The sequence below is a fragment of the Dinoponera quadriceps genome, unplaced genomic scaffold (genome assembly GCF_001313825.1).
Source record: "Dinoponera quadriceps isolate SergipeBrazil2010 unplaced genomic scaffold, ASM131382v1 scaffold3061, whole genome shotgun sequence".
NCBI classification, from domain to species: Eukaryota; Metazoa; Arthropoda; class Insecta; order Hymenoptera; family Formicidae; genus Dinoponera; species Dinoponera quadriceps.
This window is the reverse complement of record NW_014557306.1, coordinates 757163-780280: the sequence shown is the minus strand read 5'-3', so window position 1 is coordinate 780280 and position 23118 is coordinate 757163. Positions and strand designations below refer to the sequence as shown.

General features: G+C 50.4%; 1 protein-coding gene across 4 annotated transcripts in view; it reads left to right on the top strand.

The window, feature by feature from the left end:
• Window positions 1-23118, top strand: part of LOC106749005 (protein bric-a-brac 2-like) — a 424643-nt gene that overhangs the window by 66032 nt on the left and 335493 nt on the right. For 3 of the 4 annotated variants that reach the window (XM_014628005.1, XM_014628006.1, XM_014628002.1), the window contains exon 3: window positions 11789-11918. The gene's annotated coding sequence lies outside the window, so the exon portion shown is untranslated. Of the gene's footprint in view, window positions 1-11788; window positions 11919-13091; window positions 13696-23118 lie in introns of those variants that run through there. The other variant, XM_014628003.1, reaches the window with a different exon arrangement.

Below are 23118 nucleotides of genomic sequence, written 5' to 3'. Positions count from 1 at the left end.
TATATATATATATATATATATATATATGAATTTATGTGTTATATATACGTTAAAGAAGCATGTTCGCTTGCGTAGAACGGAATGACGTAGAAAATACGCGGAGCAATGACGTACGACCGTGAAATCATACTTTCCAAATGGGCCTCTTATTACGAATTTCTCTTGCGTCTTTATTTGCCGCGGAGTACACGCCAATGGCTCAGCAAATTCATGCTATTTGTCGGAGAAATTCGCTCCGTTCCGTTTTCTTGCGGTTTAACATGTAAACCACTGCACTTTGTTTACTTTCCAAGAGAGAACACGTCGCTGCCTCTTACCTGCGCATCGCCGGTATAATAAAGACCGCGGAAAAATACCCCGTCGTTTGGTATCCCACATTGTACAACTATATCCGGTCGATTGTGCGCGACATATACTCAATTAAATCACTTCGTCCTCGTCAAATTTAACCCTTAAATGTATGCATTTTTTTTATTACCGAATTATTTTTTTTTAGGTTCATAGGTAGTCCCAGAAAATGAGAAAAATATTTAAAAAAATTTGAGGCACATGTTGAGCATTGCCTTTGTGCCTTTTGGATTGTATATTTCGTTCTAAGGAAGAATTTGGTCTTTCACGTTTAGGTGTGCCTTTGATCTCGACAAAGAGGAAAGATAAATATGTTGCAAATTTGCAACACTATGCATTTAAGGGTTAAGACGGACAAGATTGATTTGGAATTTATTGCGGAATTTGTTAATAGTCTTTACTTTACGTTTAATTCGAGACATAAATGAAATAGTGAGAAGGTACATTACTCAATATCCATTGTTAAGTAACTACGACTAACCGACTGTAAGTTATAATTCAACAATAAGGGAGACCGGGGCTTGTCCTGTCCACTCATTTCTTCGATTTTAATAATTTTATCAATAAACATTTTATTACGTAAAATAGTGCATCACACAGCTGCAGAAAACTTTATATCAACTAATTATATGTACTTAGGTTTATCCAGTCACGATAGAGAATATCAAAAGAAAATTTCAAGACGTTCGAAAATTTACTCGGCTGCTCTCAAATCACGTTTTTCTTCTCGTTAACCGTAATATTTTTCCGACTTCAATGAAAATTTGACACTAGTACTTACGTCCTAAAAGGAACATTTTGCGACTTCTTTCGTACTGTTTCTTTCACAATAAGTGAAACTTATAAACGAAATGTTTGATTAACCTATCCCTTATTCGACCCCGCCCCGGTCTCCCCTGCGATAAGTAGAAGTCTTCCCCACGACGATTCTTAAAGCTTCAATCGGTCGTCTTTCAGTTCTAATTGATCTTCTATTTGCCGGAGAATCCGAAAGCGTGACAAAGCAAGTGTATTCTCTTGATGTATTCCGCGTATGTCTGCATTAACGAAGGGGTTAAAATAATCCCACATTCGGTCCTACACACACACACACACACGCATATACATATCCACACAAATCCACACAAGCCCCACGCGTTGTTAACGCGTATGAGAGAACGAAGGGATAAGATAGCGAGTCGGGTCGACTAATTTTCGGGTATAGTTTGTCAGAATTCGTGGCCGGGCGCGAGGAGGGCGCGAAGCGGTGGGAGTTATAGAGAGGAGGGTGGTTGGTTTAAATTCTCTTCCGTCACCGCAAACATGCATATAACGCAGCCAGGCGGTGCGTGTAAACGTGTAAACGCCGGACGGTGCCAACCGCTAAATACAAAAATCCCCAACCACCTGTGAAGCCGCCCCGTCGCCGTCGATGTGTGTATCGCGATAGCGCGTGTATATGTATATGTGTGAGCGAGAGATAGAAAGAGCGAGATAGAGAGAGAGAGAGAGAACGTGTGCGTTTCCAAGTTAATTACAGCATAATTGCGGTCGACATTTTGTTGTTCGTCGCAGTTGTCGACCGCCGGCCCGCCGTCGAAAGCGGATCCCTTTCAACCCTTTTCGCGCCTCGAATTCTTGCGATATCTCGCGCGCGCTTTTCCTCGCCGGCCCGATTACCGTCGCAGCCGCGGTCGCGGCCGTTATTTCCGCGGCCGCGAATCCGCGTTTCGCCGTCTGCCTCGTTTGCCGGTAAACTTATGGCTCGGTCGGGCCGTTTAATGCATTCACCGAGAGAGAGAGAGAGAGAGAGAGAGAGGTATTTTGTCGAGGAATACAAGAAATTGCGAGGGGGGGAAACCGAACTTTCCGATATTATTTCCTACACCCAGCCAGCGCGATAATTTCCTATATTTACTTTCGCGCCATTGATTAACAATAAAACACGCGTATCCATTAATTCCACTCCATCGTCGTGATCATGAATGGAACGTTTTCAAACGCTCCGGGAAAGAGCGTTCGCTAACAAAAACGCGAGTAAACATTGGACTTTCCGAAGCGCCCTGAAGCCCCCCATCCTTTCGTTACATCCCGAAGTAGTCCATCAACACGTGAGCGCGCGGCAATCTCGGAAAACAACAGTTCTCGCATCTCCGCGGGTACCCGATGACGCGCTCGCAAGGCGCGACTCGTCGTCCGCCTCGACGCGAAAAACGCGAATTCGCGATCGCGGAAAGGAGCAACGGGCGGGCGAGAGGGTGGAAGGACGGCGGGTTCGCGGCGAGAAGAGGATGGGTGGAAAAGACAGAGGGGCGGAAGCGCGGAGATGTGGACGAGGCACAAAAGCGCGGAGATATTCAACCCTATCGGAGCGTATATAGCCTGGCGGGGCGGCCCTCCCAACCCCCATAAATTGATGCCAATGTACCTACGCGGCCCCGGCGCGTTATACGTCTGAATATTACGCACACTCGGCCCCCCTCTCGCCCGGACGGGAAACAGGGGGGCAACAGGGGGGAGGGTGTGCAACGAGGGGTAGCGGTGGCGCGGGGGTGGCAGGGAGGAGGCGGCAGCGTACCTACACGAGCCGCACACCACGCCTCGGTTATGCCGTATAGAACACAATTAAGTAAATGAGCACGGGTTGCGCCCGCTATAGATACCCTCTATTATGTGTATTGATCTCTAGCGCGGACTCCAGTTACACGTAATACGTGTTTTGTCGTTTGTGCGTTCGTACGTGGCGGCCGAGCGTATGCATGCGAGCGCGTGCAAGTGTACGGAATAGATATGGCGACGAGGGAGAGGGTTAGGGAGAAAGAGGGGGGGGAGGGCTGAGGGTGAGAGAGGGTGAAGAGACGAGGGAGAGAACGAGGAAGGGACACGGAGATAGAGAGGGAAGGAGAGAGAGAGGGACAGGTGCCCGGATGCGAGAGAGCTCTGCCCCGATGATATTCCCGAGTCGAATCCTCGCTAATGAAAAGTCTACGAAGTAGGACGAGCCTGGCCGCGAAACGAAGGAGCTACGGCTCCATCGGTTTAATGATTATCATCATTTAGCCGGGAAAAGCCGGACGAGCCGGCTGGAATTTTTTAAAGCAACCCGCGAGATTCGATGGGGGGATTGGGCATCGTAAGGCAATACCGGACGTTGTCTGGAGCAAAGCCTGAACGCGAAGGGCGGATTACGTTTCGGATATTTTCCGGCGCGGAAGTTCGGCCAGAGACGAGCGGAACGAGAGCGGAAGCGTAGCGCGAATCGCTTTTTCTTAACTGTGCGTGGATAATTTTGCGTTTTTGCGCCGTCGGCATCAGCGATGTCTCTGTATTCCGCGACCATTAAACGGCGATGATCGTAAAGATAGCATAGTTCGAACGAAGAATCGCAGTTTCGATTGATTGGAAATTGATTTTTCCTTTTCTTTTCCAGCGCGCTTGAACGCGCGACGACGCAATTACCAACGATGCGTTACATTATTCACACGGCTAATTAGAGACATTCTCCGTCGCGCGGTACGGCGCGCAACGCGATTTTTATGCATCGCGTATCGCTGCGGTACGAGAGTGACACTTCCTCCGTCGTTTCTTCTTCCTCGGCTATAAAGCGATACCCCTCGTCATTCGATGCTCCTGAGAAGACGCGTCTTCTCGCGTACGTTAACCCGTGAAACAGCGAGCTCTCGAGTCCATGCAAATATGCACACACTCACGCACGCACGCATTTCACTCCCGCGCGCGTTGAATAAATACGCTTCATTGTACACGGCAGAAATTAACCGGTGCTGAGGAGAAGGTTACCCCGTGGGTGAAGGGGGAGGGGGGGGGGAGAAGACGGGAGAAAAAAAATCGTAAAAACGACAACGCGAAAAAAGTATGTGGGTGCGTTGCTCAGCTCGTTACAATTAAAAACTCTCGGACACTTTTCGCCCGAACTCCGGTATTCCTCGAGTATTCACGCGAATTGGCAGTAGTTTCACGTTATGTTCTCGGGGTTTAACAACGGGCATTATTTCCCGCCGTGCGCGTTGCAATCTTCGCTGCAAGTTCCTCGTGATATTTAATCAGGCGGACGCCGCCGCCACTCGCGATCTCTCCCTCCTGCCGTTCCCTTTCTCTTTCTCATTCTCTCTCTTCCTCTGTCTCCGTTTCCCCTCTCTCTCTCTCTCTCTTACCCTCCGTCAACTCTATCTCTCTTTCCTTTTTTTTTTCCTTTCCTTTTCGAGGGAAGCTTTTTCCTGAGCGGGCGTTCCGCAAAAATTTTCCCCCGAGCGCGAATAATAAATTCCGTTTTACGAGGCGCTCTTAATTCAAGTGGAAATCGTTGTAGTTACGTGTTATCGCCGTCTTTGTCCTCCTCCTCCTCCCGCGACCGCGACTCCGTTCCCTCGTTCTTTCTTCAACTATAGCAAGTAGGTTGCTACGACTTATGTGTATTTACTGCGGCCTGCCAGCAGGAAACGGAAAGATAGTTATCTGATGGAGCGAGAGGGACGGCGAGAGAAAGAGAGAGAGAGAGAGAGAGGGGGAGAAAGAGAGAGAAAGAGAGAGCGAGGAGGGCAGCGTACAGAGAGGTGGCCAGGTAGACGCCATAGTTATTTATTTTCCCGCGGCTGATTATAATATTACGCAAGCCGGCGGTATATACGCTCGCGTAATGCGGATGCAAATGCGACAGAGACGAGTTATACCGAGTCGACTCGGCGAAATCTTCGGCCCGAAGCCGTATTTTATTCATACGCCGTGCGCTCTCGCGCACCTCCGCGCACCATGCGTGGCCTACTCGTGACGGATATGTGCGTATGCATGTCCACGCACAGACATACACAGAGAGGTTACTAGTGTACTTTATTGAATGTATGTTGCGTGTCATCGTTTACGCTTGTAAAAACGTGCGCCGATCGCGATGACGGCGCGCGATTAACGTCCAGTCATCGAGACACTCCCGATGCACCGTGAATTTCGATTTTCGTGCGTTTATTCGAAATCTCGAGAGCGGATATTCGTTACGAACAGGTGGTATACGTGCGTGACGCGTGCGCGGATACACGAGGACGTCGATCTCTCTCTCCCTCTCTCTCTCTCTCTCTCTCTTTCCACCGTGTCGATTCTAAATTTGTCAAGGAAGTCGCCATTAAAATATTCTACTCGCGAGATACGCATACAAAGCGGTCTTTAATCCGGCGAATAAACACATTATTCTTACTTGCATTACTTACGAGCGAGTGCATCGTCGTGCACTGCTTATTCCTGGCGCGTATGCACACGCACACACGCGTCGCGCAAGACGCGTTTATATAACGCGTGCGGCAAAGACACGTGAACGCGACATGGACGAGAGAGCCCCTCCGCGCTGTTTCGCATAACGACATATTATTTATATAAGCGACGTTGTCTCGACAAATCGTTCTACTCTCGCAAATTACCCGGAATATAGACGGGCGTAAGTAATAGCCCCGTGCGCAGCGTGCGCGCGCGAGCGCGCCAGGAACGGCATTCGCGGCGAAATTTCCAGCACGGTGTTTTCCAGCGAATTCACCAGGCGGATTTCGGAACAGCTTCGTACCGCGCTGCCGGATTAGAGTGACTCGAGAAATGATAAACGGCGAAAATGTTTGACCGTTACGAGCGGAACGGATGAATGAACGCGCGTTGGAGGAAGCGGAAAGAAGGGAACGGACGAGAGACACATCCCGCGTGGAAAGAACCGTAAGTCCGCGGAAAGGTCTCGGGGAGAGTCGCGCCGGGCGAAATTAATGCCGGGGATTTAATTTCGCGCGAAAGATTTCGCTGGGTGAGTTCGTTAACCGCGCGTTGTTTCTCAAAGAATTCTCACCGCCTCCGCCTCGCTCGCTCGTTCCTGAATTGTGTGTGTCCAATTCGCCGTTCGCATCGCGAGACCCGCCACCGCTCTCGGGAAAATATCCCGAGGCTCCGAGGAATAAAATTCGTCCGCGGAGCACACGTGGCCCGTCGCGACTTGCGATATAACGCCGCCGCCGGGAAAGGAGAGCGCAAAAATATCCCGATTACATTGCTAAACTCTCTTTCGAGCGAGCCCGGGCAAAGAAAGGAAGAAAGAAGAAAAAAGCCGGGCGGAGCGGAAGAGAGACGAATAGGTGGATAGATGGATGGCCAGATAGGGCGGACGGTTTATTATGTTCCGGATGGGAACCCACGAGAACAATATAGCCGGCGGAGAAGTACACGCGTAAGTGGTGCAAAATGACGGGGCCGGAAAATTCGAAAATAACGAAAATGCAAATACGCGTGGAAAAGACGCCGACGATCCAATTTCGCGACGATGCAATTAAGATGCAGGGAACAAATGAATGCAAGTAACGACCGTGTGCAGGGAAGAAAGAGAAAGAGGAAGAGAGGGAAAGAGCAAAAGGAAAAAACGGAAAAAAGGGAGGAGGAGGAGGCGAATTTTATTATTAAAGAGTGAAGGAGGGAGAGGTGTGGAGAGAGAAAAGTTTATTCAGCGGGGAAGGGAGAAAGGGGGGAGTAGACGATAGGATAGGACGACGACGTGGAGGACGGAGACCGCGAAAACGTGCGGAGAGAGACCGTGCGCTCGCGCGCGTTTTAAGCGTCGTCGATCAATTAAATCCTTAGTAAAAGGATTCCGTAACCAGATTTCGCTTACGAGATAATAATGTGCATTACGGCAGCTCGGATGCGTGAGACGACTCGCACGCACGCACTCACTCACTCAACATGCATGGACGTACGCACGCACGCACGCGGCCGCTCTGCGACCGTTCGCTCGCTTTCCCGTGTGTACACACAGGGTGTCCCGGCCGGAAGCGCGCGCGCTCGGCCTCGCACCGCGGCGTAACGTTATTTTCTGATTTCCCATTCATGGGCTACCGTTTAGTTTCGATTTGCCGCTTCGTTACGACGCCCGGAGATTTACACGCTCAGATAGGATTGTTGCATGCCGCCACCTTCCTCCCTCCCCCCCTCATTCTTCTGCTCGTACCCGCGTTTTATATAACCATCTTTCGTCACCGCGCGCGATCTCCCCCGGATATCTCGCTCCGCGATAATCTTTTCTTTCGGCCTTTTTTCCCGTTTCTCTTCGTTTCTTCTCCCTCTCTCTCTCTCTCTCTCTCCCTCTCTCTCAACGTCTCATTCTCTTTCTCTCTCTCTCTCTTTTTTTTCCTTTCCTTTAACCGTTCGTCCGCCGGTCTTTCCTGGAAGATAATGCTCGGCCGCGCACTTTGCATTTCAAATGCGGGAGAGAGAGAGAGAGAGAGAGCTGGACGGGGATCGATCGCGAATCGCGAGCGTACCGGCTAACAACGCTAAAAGGGAATAATTTCGACGGCGATGCCGGGCGATTAGGCCGTAGGTGCGGAGCGCGGGAAATGCGGTGGATCGCGCGCGGCGCTTCGCCGCGGCTGCTTCGCGTCGTCGTGCTCGTGGTGGACGAGTGGTCGCGCGGCCTTACAATTAATTTTACGAGATAACGACGGACATTCTCTGATTTTTTTCTCTTTCCGCGGCAAAAAAGAAAACGGTAAATATCTCTTCTCATGCACGTAAGAAGACAGAGGGAGAGAGAGTAAAAAAAGAGAGGGAGTGAGGGGGACAAGGAGGGGAGAAAGAGATGAGAACGTAAATGATTATTATTATAATAAAATTATTGTAATGAAACTCGCTCTCGCCGGATATTTAATTTTTAACGTCTCGGCGGCCGGGGCTCCGACGGAGAGGAATTTTCCAGATCCAGTCCTGATATAATTTAAAGTACGGAGCGCGCTCGCTAATTTAAAATAACGAGCCACGGAAATCTGCGACTCCGCGACTTCGCCGCGCGTACGCCCCGGCGTCCGTGGCGTTCGTGTGTTTTTCTTTTCCTTTTTTTCGCTCCTTTTTGTTTTCGCAAGAACGAATCCTTCGCCGCGTGATTCTCGTCGAAGCGGGAACCGCCACCGCCGTCATCTACCGCGGGTGAGCGATTTTATCGAGTCCTCGATAAGGGTGATGGGAGAAAAAATATTACCGCATCTCCGCGATCGCGTGGCGAGGAGATGACGGGCCGCGGGTGCGTACGAGGGCGGCTCTTAAAAAGAGAGAGAGAGAGAGAGAGAATTTTCAGTGAAAACGGGACGAAATTTGTGGAAGAGCGCGACAAGCTGATTTTCAGACAAAACAGGAACGACCGTCAAGAAATATTTTTTATGTCAGCTCTCCGCGACATTTTTACAGCAGCAAGATGAATGGACCTTCCTTCACGCGGACGGAGGGCGGCAGCGGGGCGAAGAATGAGGTGGGACGGGAAACGCTGTTGCTGTATTATCACAATTTCATTGCTCTTATTGTTCTCCCTCAATTATCGGGATCGTATTGTTTCGTCGTCTAATATTTAACGCGAACACACGTGAGAATTAAAGCGCGATTCAAGCCGCGCCCGCCAGTTTGCACGTCGAATCTCACCTGGCTCGGCGTAACTCGGATCTTTCTCGCGCATTAAGCCCGAAGAGAGTGCGCGAGCATACGTGAGAGAAACCGCGCTTCATCTCACATGCGGACTCTCTCTGCGGAGCGGAAAGTTTCGGTGTCTTCCGTTAATTAACGGGATATTCAGCATCAGCGATCGAGAAGATCCACTCGGATTTCTTTCTCTCCTCTTTCTTTCCTCTCTCTCTCTCTCTCTCTCTCTCTCTCTGTCTCTCTTTCTTCGCCAAGAAGCAATCCTTCGCAAATAACACTATCGATTCCCATCTTTTCAGACGCAGCCTGTATACGTTTATCGAGGGCAAGGGGGGACGGGGAACGGAGACCGGAGAAAACGGGGTGGCGGAGGAGGAAAGTGAAGAAGGTGGAGGAAAAGGGAGGTGAGGGCAAAAGAGAGAGAGAGAGAGAGAGAGAGAAGGAAAGGCAGGGAAAAATGGAGAAAAAGGTCGAGAGCGTGGTACGCCGTGCCCAACGAGTAATAAGTTAGTAATAATATTTTCACAATATCTCTCCTGGATTGGATGTTATTTCATTATATTTTATTGCCTCTTACTATTACTCTTGCCGGTGCGGAAACCTCCCTCTGCCTCTCTCTCTCTCTTTTTCTCTCTCTCTTTCTCGGGCCCCCTTCTCCCTCTCGTCCCTCGATCGCCCACTCGCCGCCGCCGTTCCTCTGACCCCTTCGACCGCCACCAGCGCGCCCCGTTCTGTTTTATTATCTCGAGCCTCTTTCTCTCTTTCTCTCGCTCCGCGTACCGAGGGAATTCACTCGCGGAACTCATTATTGAGGGGTTTATTCTGCTGTAACCGTTGCTGCCCACCGCCTGTCCCCGCTCGGTTCTTCCGTGCCGCACTACTCCCCCTTTCTTTCTACCTACCGTCATCCTTTCCATCTCCGTCTTCTCAACCTGACGTGTCTCTCGCGAACCGCATGCGGACCATTGAAAACGTACGCTCGCAGCACCTCGGTCGCCAAAGTTATCGGCTCGTATTCGGAACGCACTTACAACGACGTTTACGGCGCACAAGTCAATTTATCAGCAGTTCCGAGTAGGAATTTTGCTATAAACACACGTGATTATTGATTTTTCCTAACACCGCGCACTGTTGTCACTGTGTTTAAAATACAAGCGATACTGAGAATGCTCATGTCTCTTGTCTGGTTTGCGCGTTTAACATCGTTGTGAACGCGTTCAGAATTACGGGCCGTCGCCTTCACGGGAAAAAAAGAATTAGCTCCCGCAGCGAAAAACCAGCCGTTCATATAGCACAACTGAAATTCAGTTACCAGACTTAGTTTTTAACCGTGGGAATTCATTCTTACGACTATACTATGACACAGTTACGACTATAGTCGTATACACGGGGAAAAAAGAATTAGCTCTCGAAGCTGAAAACTAGATCTGATAACTAAATTTCAGTTGTTCCGTGTTACACGTAAGATATAATAAAAAAAAAGAAAAAAATAGAAATATAAGTGAAAGAGGAAGGCGAGAATATTACGACGGTTCTCCACTCTTTCGGATTATTTTATTGTGGAATGCACGCGACCAACGGAATGCGTGATCTGTTTTATACCGCGGCACGTTGGGAAAAAAGGGAAGAGCACATGTTCGACACAGTCACACGCATACCACGAAAGACACTGTCGGTGAGTTGTATCGCGCGTGGGTGCCACGAAGACACGAGCGGCGAAGCGCGAGATCATCCGGCCCTTCGTCCGGATGGGAAAAGTCGGGCGGTAAAAGTCGGCCGACCGATAAATCACTCTCTTATTTCACCGCCCGTGCAATCTTCGCCACCGCGACGACGTATTTCTGCGGATTAACGTGTCCGAGGGTGCGCGAAGGGTAGCTTTGTATTCGCAGATGGGAGCCAATTTTGATCTTTAGCCCTTCAGCCGCGCGCACACGGCTGTGTGCGTACGTATACCGTGTGGCTGCAGTTCTGCGCCAGAAGCGAGCTGAAATCGCAAACAAATGATCGATCAAGTGTGATCAGTAATAAAAAAGATTGCGACACTTTTCCTCCGTGAGTTTCCCAACGCATCTCGTATCCGGTGGGGAAATGTGTATCTTGAGAATTACTTAAAAACAAATTCTCTCATTAGACATGGGATGTGTTCCGAAACTTGTATGAAGAAGTGTTGCAACTTTTTTGCGCGACTGACCATTGTGATGCACAATCAAGATTTTGTGTTAAATTTACATTTTCATACGTTCCGAACTACCGACTCCAATTTTTCTGCTAATTTAACATAAGGTGAAGAGATAATATAAATACAATGTGTTAAGTTAACATACCGGATATGTTAAAGATTTAACACAAATATATTTTAAAAAGGATCGATTTTCGAACACAAGTAAATATTGTTTACTGTGTACGTCCTTGAGGCTTTAGACTTCCGCGGTGTGGAGAAACATTCGGTTTGATTTCCGGCGTGATTCCGCGATCTCCTTGGATTTGTCCCATAATATTCGACAAAAACTTAAATCTCTTTCTCCTTCTTTCTCCTTCTCTTCCCAATTCCCCGCTCTGCACGCTCCAACTAATCGTCCCTTACACCATTATAAAGGGAATTCCCGCAGAGGAGCGACAGTTTCAGGTCGTTCCCCTCTCTGAAGAAGCGGACTGAAATGTTTACGAAACGTCGGAAACAAATCCATGAAGGACAACCCGGAAGCCAAGCCGAGCAAGTACACACCTTGTCGTTAGAAATGGCCTTAGAAATTTTCTTTTTCAGAATTATCTTGTCGACGATAGGAAAAGGGGATGGGGAAAAAGGGGTCAAGGGCCGCGTTCGTAATATCAAAACGCGGCCGACGGTGATCGCATGATTGTTAAATCACGTTAAGAAGGCGATCGTTTTGAAATTCCCCAAGTTACTCATTAATTCGCTCGGCTTCAGGCTGATCCGATCCGCCGTAGCCGTCCGTCGTCGCTCACTTTTCTCAATCGTGTCCCTTTTTTTTCACTCTCTCTCTCTCCTTCGTGACAGGCCGGAGAACCGCGGGGAGGAGGCGTCGACGCGCAGATGGACTTCGACGAGAGCAATGCACCCCGCATGGAAAAAGCGCAGCCTCTACCGCGAGCGGTATCGACAGCGTACGAAGACATGTAACGTACAGGTGAGTTGTACCACCGGGCATTACACGGCCGGGCGCACGTTGCAATTTCATGCGGAAAGTTTCGCCTTGATTCCACCTACGTAACGAGCGAGCGGCCGCGCGCGTACCCCCTCATCGCCGCTTCGATTTTCTCCTCCGCTTAAGGAAGCTCCGTTTTGAAAGCGAGAAACGACTCGCGTTACACGGACGAACAATGCGGGCGGAGGGAGCGAAAAAAAAGAAAGAAAATAAAACGAGCGCGCTCGATATATTGTACAGGGTGTCCCGGTACATCGCGCAGAGAGAGAGAGAGAGAGGACTCGCGTTCCGAATTTGACGTCGACTACCTTGCCTCCCCGCCGCGGCGAGATGACGGTCCATGCATATCGTACGCGGAGATTTTGGCGGGTTTCAACCTTTGAATAGTCTCCGAGGTTGACGCTCCGGATCAAAATTTCTCCGAAGCGAAGTTGACTTGTGATCGACCGAACCGAAAGGGTATTAATTTTTAATAATAATAATATAATAATAATAAAATAATAAATAAATAAATATTTTATCTAGCGAAGTTGTACATTGAGAGTGCCGAGTATTCGTTAAATAAGAGCGAAAGCGACTTGAAGACGCTAAGCGACAGCCAAGAAGCTGAAATTTCGCCGCGTGTCTTCAAATCGTCAAATATATCGACGTTTCTTTTTCCAACATAAATCTGAACCGCGGAAGTACAGATCCTTCGAAAGGAGGATCGTTTTCCTCGTCAGAGCGAGACGGCACTCTCGCCATTTTTTCCCTTTATCTCGGAGATAAGGTCCTCGTCACTTATTCAAAGTCCGAAATCGTGCCACGCTTCGTCCGCGATTCGAGGGGCGGGCAGGTCGGCGATGCCGGCGGACACCCTGTATAAATACCGGCGCGAGAGTCGCGCGTATTTGCGCGATATATTGCTCGTCGCGGCAGTCATGTGCACAAACTCGGCGACAGAAATAGCGAGTGTTGTCACCGAGAAATTGCGGCGGCCGATCATAAAAGTATTACATCAGCGGTCTGTAATGCCGCTCGTGCGCGTTCGCTCACGCGCGCGCACGCTCGCCCGCTCGCCGCACGCACCGCGGCGCTCGCGCGCGTATATTATATGCGTTATTGCTGCAACGAGGCGCAGTGACACAATGTCGATTTGTCGCGACGATGCGATCAAACGCGCGCGGCGCACGTCGCTCGCGAGCGTAATCGCCTAAATAACCACCATCGGCGGCCGTTTCTCTCTCTCCCTCTCTCTCTTTTCCGCGCCTCCTCTCCTCCCTCCTGCCAGTTCTTCCCCCGCGAGGACGCGTCGAATCGGTCCAGGAGAGAAAACGATCGGAACGATTGCGCGCCGTATCGAAGCAGAGCCTCGATTCCGAGTCGAGGTGCGTCTGTCGTAATCGAGGTCGGGAGTAATAACCCAGACTCCGAGAATCCGGTGACGCGATTCATGTAATTTCACTTACGTCGTCTTCGCAGACGCGCTCTCGGAAAGCGGTTTTTTCCGATTTTTCTTCCGGTTCGTCTCTCCCTCTACTTTCTTTTTCACCTTCTTTCTTTCGTCTCGGGGGAGTACGTTTACTTTGCGCGCGTGATTTTCAAATTGCCTGTGTCGTGTAATCATACAAAATGAATTCGGATCGTGCGTAAAAATCGGGGAGAGAACGATACGAGATTCCGCGGGAGGAATGATCGCGAAGGAAGCCGAACGGCGCCATGGAGCCACCTCGGGGGAATCGCCGCGTATCTGCGGCGCGACGCAACTTGGCAATCCGCGGTGAGTCGCCGGCATTTACAATTAACGACGCAGAAATAGATCCTGTGTAACAGAGCCCGCGGACATAGGCGAAACGGCAGAAGCCGCGCAGCGCTTCATAAGGACTGGCAATACCGGGCTGGCGAGCGACGAACTCGCGCGGGCGCGTAAAACGGGCGGAGGGTGGGAGGGGAGGGCGGAAGAGAGAGAGAGCCGTGTATTAATATAAGCTTGGCGTGACTAATACAACAATTTATCCAGCCGCGGGCATTTAAATAGTTATGACCCAGGTCGCCGGCAACGAGGCGACGAGCGGCGGCGATTTCGTCACGCGCTAACTCGCGCGAATTGAATTCGCCTCGGCGCTTTCGTGAATTAACTCTCTGGTCGCGCCCACGCGCCCCTCGCGCCGATCGTCGCCTCTTTTCCTCCCCCGGTCGTCCCTCTTTCTTTTTCTTTCCCCCCGTTCTCTTTCCCGCGCTCGAGTGTTTTTTGTTTTTCTTTCTTGCCACAACCGCTCGCGTCGCGCAATCGACAAGCCGTCGCGGCGTTTGCGAGAAACGCACTATTGACGACGACTGTGTAAGCGGCCGTTCACGTTTTCAGCGCGATAATTATGATAACACCGGCGTAGGTTAAATAAGACCGGGGCGCAAACGGGGTTAAAATTACCGCGGGCTGTTTCTATGGACGTTATTTAACGTTAATCGCGAGGGGTTTAACTGATTGTGCGCGCGGCTCTTTCTATAATGCGCGGCCAGAACGGGGCGCGTAGAGTCGGTTGAACTCCGTTCAATTTCCACAGCGGTGTTGACGGAAACGGGCTCTACGTAAAATTCGCGCTTACGGTCGCGATACGATCTCTCCCTCTCTCTATTCCGCGATTCCTACGGCGGAGCGGAACGGACACGTGCGATTCCCGCGGCCGTTGTCGGCTCGGTCCCCGTCGGCAAAATTGCGAAGCGAAATTTCGCAAGAGCGGTTGGGAAACACGGTTTGTGTAATTTCGCCGGTTGTTTTTCCAACGAGCCGCCGAAGGAAGCCCGCAGCGACGATCGCGAGGACTGCGCCCTTCTGTTTTGCGTGCTTCGGTGCGGAGGGTGCCCGCGGGGGTAGCCCACCCTTCGTAGCGGGACGTTTCGGCACTCGGTCGGGCTCTCTTTTTAATTGTTATATTTATATGCGGGGCGGCCGCCGCACACATGGCGATTCCTAAGCGCCGGGACGTCGGAGAACGCGTTTGTTTTTTCGGACGGACAGCCGGACGACGTGCCCTTCTTCTCACCCTTGTCCTCCTTTCACCCCCGCTGCGCAATCGATACGCGCCGTGAAAACCTCGGACTCCTCGCGCGATTAGAGCGAGGGTCGAGATGAGGGCGATTCCCGCGAAAATATTCCACCGGCCAATTTATTACGCGCTTTCGTCGCGTCCGCCGTTGAAATGCTCATTCGTAAACGCTGAAAACCCGACGAGATCGCGGCAGCTTTCGAAAGGAAGTTTCCGAGCTGATCAGTGGGATACAAGACGAGAGGGATATGTCGTACAAGATTAAGGATGCAGAGCGAACGCAGCGTATCTTCGATTTTAATGAGACGGCGGAAGTGTCGTCAAAATATTTCCGACGTTTATTACACTCGAAAGCGCTTTTCCTCATCTCCCTCTTTTCAAAGTTAACCATGCAATTCGGCACGTTGAGTTTTTTACCTCGACGCAACGTCATCGACTATCTAAATTTCTTGGAATTTCTCACTCGGAACGAATAAAAATTCGCTAGAAGCGATTGTGAAAATATCACCACTCGGAATCGTAAGAATCTTTCACTCGAGCTTATTTTGGTCAAAGTAGTCGACCCCGGACGAGTGAATGTTCCCATTGATCAGAGTGAAATTGTCCATGTGACGATGGAATACGTGAGATTCATTCTCTTCTATTTTAAATGAGAAATTGACTCGACGCGATGCAGAGTGAAAAATTCACTCTGTACGCGTAGAAAACCACTCGAATTTGAGTGACTCGGTTGTCGTGCCGAGTATGTGCCACACTTTTCGCTCGAAATTTCGCTCCGAGAAATTTCGAGAGTAAGATCAAAATCAAAGATCTCTTCTTGTCTTCCTCTCTCTCGACGAGATTCTCGGATTATCGGTTTATCCGTTGAACGCGATCCGGGCGTTCTCGCGGCCACGTGGAGGGAAGCTTCGTCTGCGTTATCTCGCGAGCCGCACGTAAGCGTACTTGCTCGCTCGCTCGCACTGCTCCGGTCAACGTATCCGGTCGAACGGTAGCAGGAGAGTACGCGGCCGGCGCTGGTGAACGGTGCCGGGGAAGATCGCGAACAGACCGAGAGTAGAGGAGAGACGGGAGAACGTCGGCGGCGACGCGGGGGGAAGAAGGGAGGAAGGAACGGGCGGATGGGGCGAATATTGGACAACTAATTACCTAATCACTCATTATCCACCGCGGACTCGGGCGCCGGTAGTTCGGCGCGCCAGGTACGTAGATAGAGGTGGAACGGGCTTGCCCGGAGGGCCATTGTGATACACGAAGCAGAATCATGCACGATCGTATATTATCGATGAGGCGGGGTACGGTGTACGGGGCAGCGGCCATCCCTAAAATCATCCCCTCTCGTCTCCCACCGACACCCCCGCAAGCCTGTGTTCACCTCCGTTCATTCTCGTGCTCGTTCTCGCTCTCACTGTCTCTCTCTCTCTCTCTCTCTCTCACTCTTTCTCTCTCGCTCGTAGCCGGCGCGCGTTTAACGTTAGCACGGAATCGGAGCCAATGACGGGGCGGAATCGCGATGCGGAAACGACGCTTCCTTTCTCGCACCTCGACGAGCGAACCTGCCCCGACATTACTAGCGAGCACAACCCTCTCTCTCTCTCTCTCTCTATCTATCTATCTATATACCTCTCCTTCTCCTCGTCGCACTCGCGACGACGACCACGATTACGAGGACGACGACGAGAGGGATCTCGCCGCGTCCCTTCACCCTTGCCTGCGCCGCAGTGCTCTCTCACTTCCTCTCTCTTTCTCCGTCTTCTTCGATTACCGCTATTTTCGGCCGCCGGTGACGTCCGGAATAGATAACGGTTATCACTAATGCATCGGACCGCTTCTAATACGGTTCCGGGGGCGGCAGTCTGCCGATCTCCCCGCGCTCCGCGCTCTCCACGGTGTTTCGAGTGAGAATGTTAGGGTAGATAGAGACAGACAGAGAGAGAGAGAGAGAGAGGAAGAGAGAATCAAGATACGATCGGTTTTTCAATTATGAGTAATTAAAAATTAAGAGACTATCGTAAATCGATATTCTCCTAGAAAACGATGAATACATGCAGAGATGCATATGCTGCGTTCAAGTAAATGTTACTCGTTCCAAGTATCTCATAAGTTTATATGTCCACAAATAATCATCAGTTCATCATAAGCATCAAATTTATTCCAAATATATTTTGAATCGTAGTAAGTATATTTCAATCAAAAATATTTAACTTCGATTATCTTACTCAAATGAACCGAATTTAACTTTTCTCGATAAAGTTTACAATATTCTCGAAAGGAGAGTGAATTCTTCTTTCGAGTACGTGATAATAACCTTTTTTAAAATGTGCGATGAGTATACCTCACGATTATTATCAAGAGAAAAAATTCTTTGTCGAATAACAATCAAACTGAGTAATCGCTTTTCTTAGCGGTAGAATATTTTTCTCCGTGTAGAAACGACGAATCTCATTCTTTATTTAATCGCGGGTATGACGATTGAATAAACGTGCCGAATTGGATGAACGATCGGGGACCGCCTTCGGGGAAAATATTCGAGTGTGTTGAAAATTTGTTGAAAAAAAAAAAGAAGAAAACGAGAAACAGAGAGGAAGAGAGATGAGGACGACGCGACGTATGTACGTGAAAATTTATCAATATGACTCGCATCTCCGACGACGCGTTCCGTCTATTTCCGCGGCTGTCAAGCTGGGAAAATAATAGCGCGTCGTTAAAAATTCAGCCCCCCGCTGCCCCCCGCCGGTGTCCCGAAAATAGTTGGCTCGTTTCAAGCTCGGCGCGTGTTTTTTTTTTTCCGCGTTTTTTATCCGGCACGGATAACAATCCGGTGATCTCCGCGGCGATCTATCGCGCGAAGCCGCCTTGAATCGTTCATAACGAGTCGGTTAGATCGGCAGGCTATCTTTGGGAACGAAGGAGATATTAATCGTCCAGCGAATACACACCGGTGGCCCCACCGGTGGAGATGTAATCGCGACACCGAAATACACATCCTACTTGCGGCTTGCCGTGCAACGCGCAATAATGAAAAATAAAAATGTTCCTTCTCGAATAACGCGCGCGGCTAAACACGTGGCGATGCGACTTACCGATAGCCCAATCAAGGTTTCATCGAGGAACGATCGTATAAGCGATTCGTACGAGCGACGTCCTTAGCGTACAATCCTCCCACAGACGTTTCTTAATCGTCCCGCGAGATTTTCACACTCTCGTATTTACCGCGACTTACTTAGCGTGACTTTACTTAGAAAGCCTTTCGAAGCTCGAAGTGTTTTGTTTCCCACTCTAACGTAAAATAAGAACCAGAGAAAATCTCTAGAGAAATGTTGCGAAATATCGATATTTAGAAGGCGACATTCACAAGGTAATTCCTGACGGATGCTTATTTACTTCATGCAATATTATGCGGTTATTCGCCGTCGAATTATAGGTAGTCTCAGCAGATCCCGGGAAATGTTCTGTGTGAGTTTCCACGCGGGGTTTTACGGAAGACGCACCTGGTGTCGCGTCGGTCTGATTCGCGCGTTCCGTCGACACTTTCTCACGACATGTTCGCGTCATTCGAAAGGAAGGAAGAAAAGGGAAGGGAGAAAGAGACGAAAGAATAGGCAGAGGCGGTCTCGGATGCAGCGTCGGTGACGACACGACGACAACGTGAACGGCGAGACAACAACAACGGTCGGAAGCGATCCGGTGTTCGATCGCCTTCCGATATGAGCATTCTCGGGATTAGGATGCGGTAAGACGCGGTCCGGGATAATCATGGTCGGGGCTGGATGTCGCGCCCGGCGCGGTGGTGGTCGGTCGTCGGGTTAGTCCCCGACGACCGCGCGATGCGCGTTATATGGGGGTTTAGGCCAGCGGACCGAGCTAACTGTAATCAGAGTTGCGGCGTGTTGTAGCGCGCCGGTTTCGCATCCGACAGGACGGGAATCCTTGGCGCTGCTGGGATCGACCTGGAACGTCTCCACCACACTACGTGTCTATCTACCTACCCGACTACCTACCTAGGCTACCTATCTACCGTCCGACGTTCGGCCCCGGTCGAGATCGTTGCGTGTCCCGGATGCACGTGCTCGGGGTCACGGCTGTTCCCGGCCGATACTCGTCCTGGATGGTCCTTAATCCTCTTAAGTGCCGTGTGGCGCGACTAAATATCAATCACAGTTTATATCAACCCCCGGCTCGGTGTCCCGCTTCCCTCCGGCTATACCCGGAAGGAAGGGAACCACGACGTCCGGCCGAAGGGGAGCGAGAGAGCGGCGGACGATCGATCGGCGGTCCTTGATCGACGTGTGTTGGCATTCCTCCTTTTTGCCGCGCGTGTCGGTTTTCACGCTCGAGACTTGATCGCCGGCATCGAGTGTCGGCGATTAAGAGGGGGGTTGGGAGATAAAGACCGCCGTTTGCGAAAGTTTCCCGAAGGAACGCCGATTCGCCGAAAACTCACCGCTCGAGTCTTCTCATTCCGGCGGGGGCGAAACGGTCCCGTCTGAGGGTGGGAAGGGACGAAGGGAAAAAGAGTATACGTGGAATACGCGCGGCCGAAAAAAAAGAAGGAGGAAAAAATGGCAAAGCGGGGCAAAGCGGGGCGTCGTCGTTACATTCGCGCGATTCTATTTTTCACCTTTTACCTTCAACTTTGTTCCCAAAGAGCCATTTCTCAAATTATACTTCCGCGTGCGCGCGTTTGCAGTGCACGATGTCCTCCTTATAAGACGCGCGGAAGATCTTATCAAACTTTCAAGCCTGTTTTTCTCAGAACGCTACTATTACTCATAGACGCTTTTTGTAAGCCCCCCCAACTTTCTCGGCGGTCGTGTACACCGCCGCGATATAATGCAAAATATTCCATTATAACACTCATTCGTTAAGGATGATTCATGACTTGCACGGCGTGCGGATCGATCGCGTTGTTTGCCGAGAGAAAAAGGAACGCGCGCGCGGCGGCCTGTATTTACAGGGGCGATGCGATCAGTCGCGCGTTATCGTAGATCCATTTAAATACATTTGGGAGATTGCAAAAATGGACTATCGCAACGTCGATGAGTAACTACTTATATTTATTGAGCCGGCCCGTAGTCGTCGACACCGTCGGAATCGCCGGCATCGCGCCGGATCCGTTCGGGTACATTTAGAAGATTGCAGAAACGAAGTTTCGCGCGAGTCTCGACCGACGTATAATTACGCGTTCAATTACGCGCGGCGGACGATAAATACGGGTAACGCGGCTATACATAAAAGAGTTCGCGAACTGAGCTCGATTAATCGAAGGCTCCGGGCGATAACGCGCTAAGCCACATTTCACCGGCCGCGAGAGAGAGAGAGCAGACCTCGCGAGCGGGGTAACAGTGCGCGAGGGCGCCCGTAAGTCTCGCGTAATGACGAAATTAACGGTCGCCGTAAAATCCTTAATCTTATCATTGGCCGACACATACGACGGCGTGTCTCCTGACATCGTTCGCGACGACGACGATGCTCCAGCGTCACGATTTCTTCACGGGAGAAAGTGGATTGGCGCGCGGGGACATATTTTGGGGAAGAACCTCAAATGTTATGCGATTAATATCAGTTTAAGTATTTTTAGCTAAATTTTCAGATTTGCACTTGTCTAGTTTAAAACAAATGAAGGCGGTACAAATAATAAGCGACGAATCTCGTGAACTTTGTTTTAAAACGAATGCAGACTTCGCCATGATGTGCGAACGCATAACGCGGTGAAAAGAGAAAATTACATTCCTTAGGATAGTAAATACTACTTACTATGCCTACGAAATGAACACTTGCTTTCCGATTCTTCGAGTTTCGAATATTCAAATATTCGTACGTTCGAATGTTCACGCTTCAAAATTTCATCATCCGAATATAGTGTGCGGATGGTTCAGAGATTCGTAGAGGCGAATCTTCGAATTTCAGTTATTAGCCCAGATAACTACAGATTCATTGAGCTGACGAACTTTTCAAGCGTGAATCTTTGATTCCCGTGTTCCCGGTGAAATCGATTCGCGGCCCCGGAATCTTCCCCCCTCTCCCGACGACAGGTGCCTCTCCCGCTGGGGAGTTCCTTCCCGTCTAACGCCATTAGGGCTCCTCGAAAATAGCGGCACGCCTAGGTGTCTCTTGCGCGCTCCGTCGACTGTTCGCGAATAGTATTCGGGGTCCGGAATAATTCCGGGGTCGCGCAAGGACTCTTTCGTCGGGCGTGGAATATTTAATGGCCGATGACGAGCGCCGTAAATAATTGATAGCATTAAGATTGCATCGGGTCTATAGTTGAGAGCCGCGGCACGTGACGCATCGCGTACACCGTTCATCGTCTGTGTTTATACACACATATATACGTATGTACGTGCGTGAGCGGCATACACACATACGCACACAACACACGCATGCACAGGCTATGTGTGCATGCGCGCGTCCGGTTATCAAAGAAAAAGAAGATCAGGCGAATCGAAGGGGATAAAGCGTTGCGGTTTACGATCGGGAATAAGCGCTCGCGATCGAGCTTTCGAGCTTTCTGGCGGCGCGCTTCGCCCCCGAGACGCGGGGATGACAGCCGTTGAATAATACAGAGGATTCGCGTCGAGGTTAGATATTCTTACGATCACCGGCAACCCTTTCCTTCCCTCCCCTGTCCCACCCCCTTCCAACCCAGCTCCGCTGCCCTTCCGCCGATACACCGGCTAAATCGTCAATTATTCAGCCGACGGCTCGAGCATTTTCCCCGTTTCCGATCTCGCGCCCAAGTATATCAAGTCCGAGTCGGCCGGACGTCGTTAGCGGCGTGCGTAACCGCCTCTTTCGCTCGAGAGTCCCTTACGAGAGTATCGCGAATCGCTCCGCGAAGGGTCAACGCGGCGAGAGCGGAAACTACACGGGGAGGGAAAAACGGGTTGAAAATCGCGTCTCCTTCGCGCGCTCTCCCTCGCAGCTATGTTATCCGCGTTGTTTTCGCGCGCTGTCTCGCAAAGAGACGGGACTCCTTGCGGGGCTATCGATTTTTCGGGATCATGAATTCGCAAGAATATTATATCGGTGCCGCGCAGTTGAGCCGGTAGATAAATATAAGCCGTGAATCGATGCTGTAATTCTTCATAATTCATGGCGTTGGTCTTTACACTTTCCTTTCCGGCTAATCTCTTCAAACTAATCCGGTATGCCGGCCGGCCGAGTCCAGCCCCCCCCATAAATTATTCCCATAGATTTAGTTCGTTGTCTCCTTTATAAGTTATAACTGGCCGTTTTATACTCCCTTATCTCTTTTTCAAGCGGCGTAAAAGTGCGCATGAAGACACCCGTACGGCGAAATAAACGTACGGACGAGCCCGCCTGGCCGGTATCGTCGAGTCCGAAGAATTTTCACGGACAATTCGGGAATGGAAACGAAAGTCGAACGTCGAGCTCTGCAACAATTAAGACGATTAACGATTAACGCGAAACCGTCGGCCACGTTATCGCCCGTTGAACTCGAAAAAGATCGCTAATCGCACATGTCGCGCGCGGGCGCGCGAAATGAGAGGAAAAGAAAAAAAGAAATCAATCCCCCATCCTCCCCCCGTCCCGTCCCCCTGGCCACGAATACTATATACGACGGTCAATAAATCGCTCCGATAAATCGTCCACTTGACATTCGCCGCCGGCGGTAAACGGCGTCAAACTCGTCGCTTCCCTCATATTTCGGTGTGGCTTTATTTTCCTTATAGACATACTAATCGGAGGTCTTTCTCTCTCTCTCTCTCTCTCTCTCTCTCGTTCGTCTCTCATTCCGTTATCTCGCAAGCAGGCCGGACCAATCGAATTGGTTCCACTTGCTTTATATTCTCGATGTCACCGTGACGCTGACAGTCTGCCATCTTCACTCGTTCCGCCCGTGCCTTTACTCACCATTCCCGCATCAGCCCGCCGCCGTCCGTCCTCCCTGAAGCGGGTTAACGAGATCGGAGGGACATTTTATAAAAGGACACGGGGCGCGCGCGCTGCCGGGAGAGGTGTCCCCTTTAATTATTCAGGCGCAATTAACACGTCAATAGGTCCGTTGCACCTGGCTGCCGTCTTCCGCCAAATATGTACGTACGTTCGCGAGATGACACGGCCGAGCTTCCGCCTCTCCAAACGTCTCTCTGTATTCATTTATAAGCCGTTTTTTTCATTCCCCCTTTAAC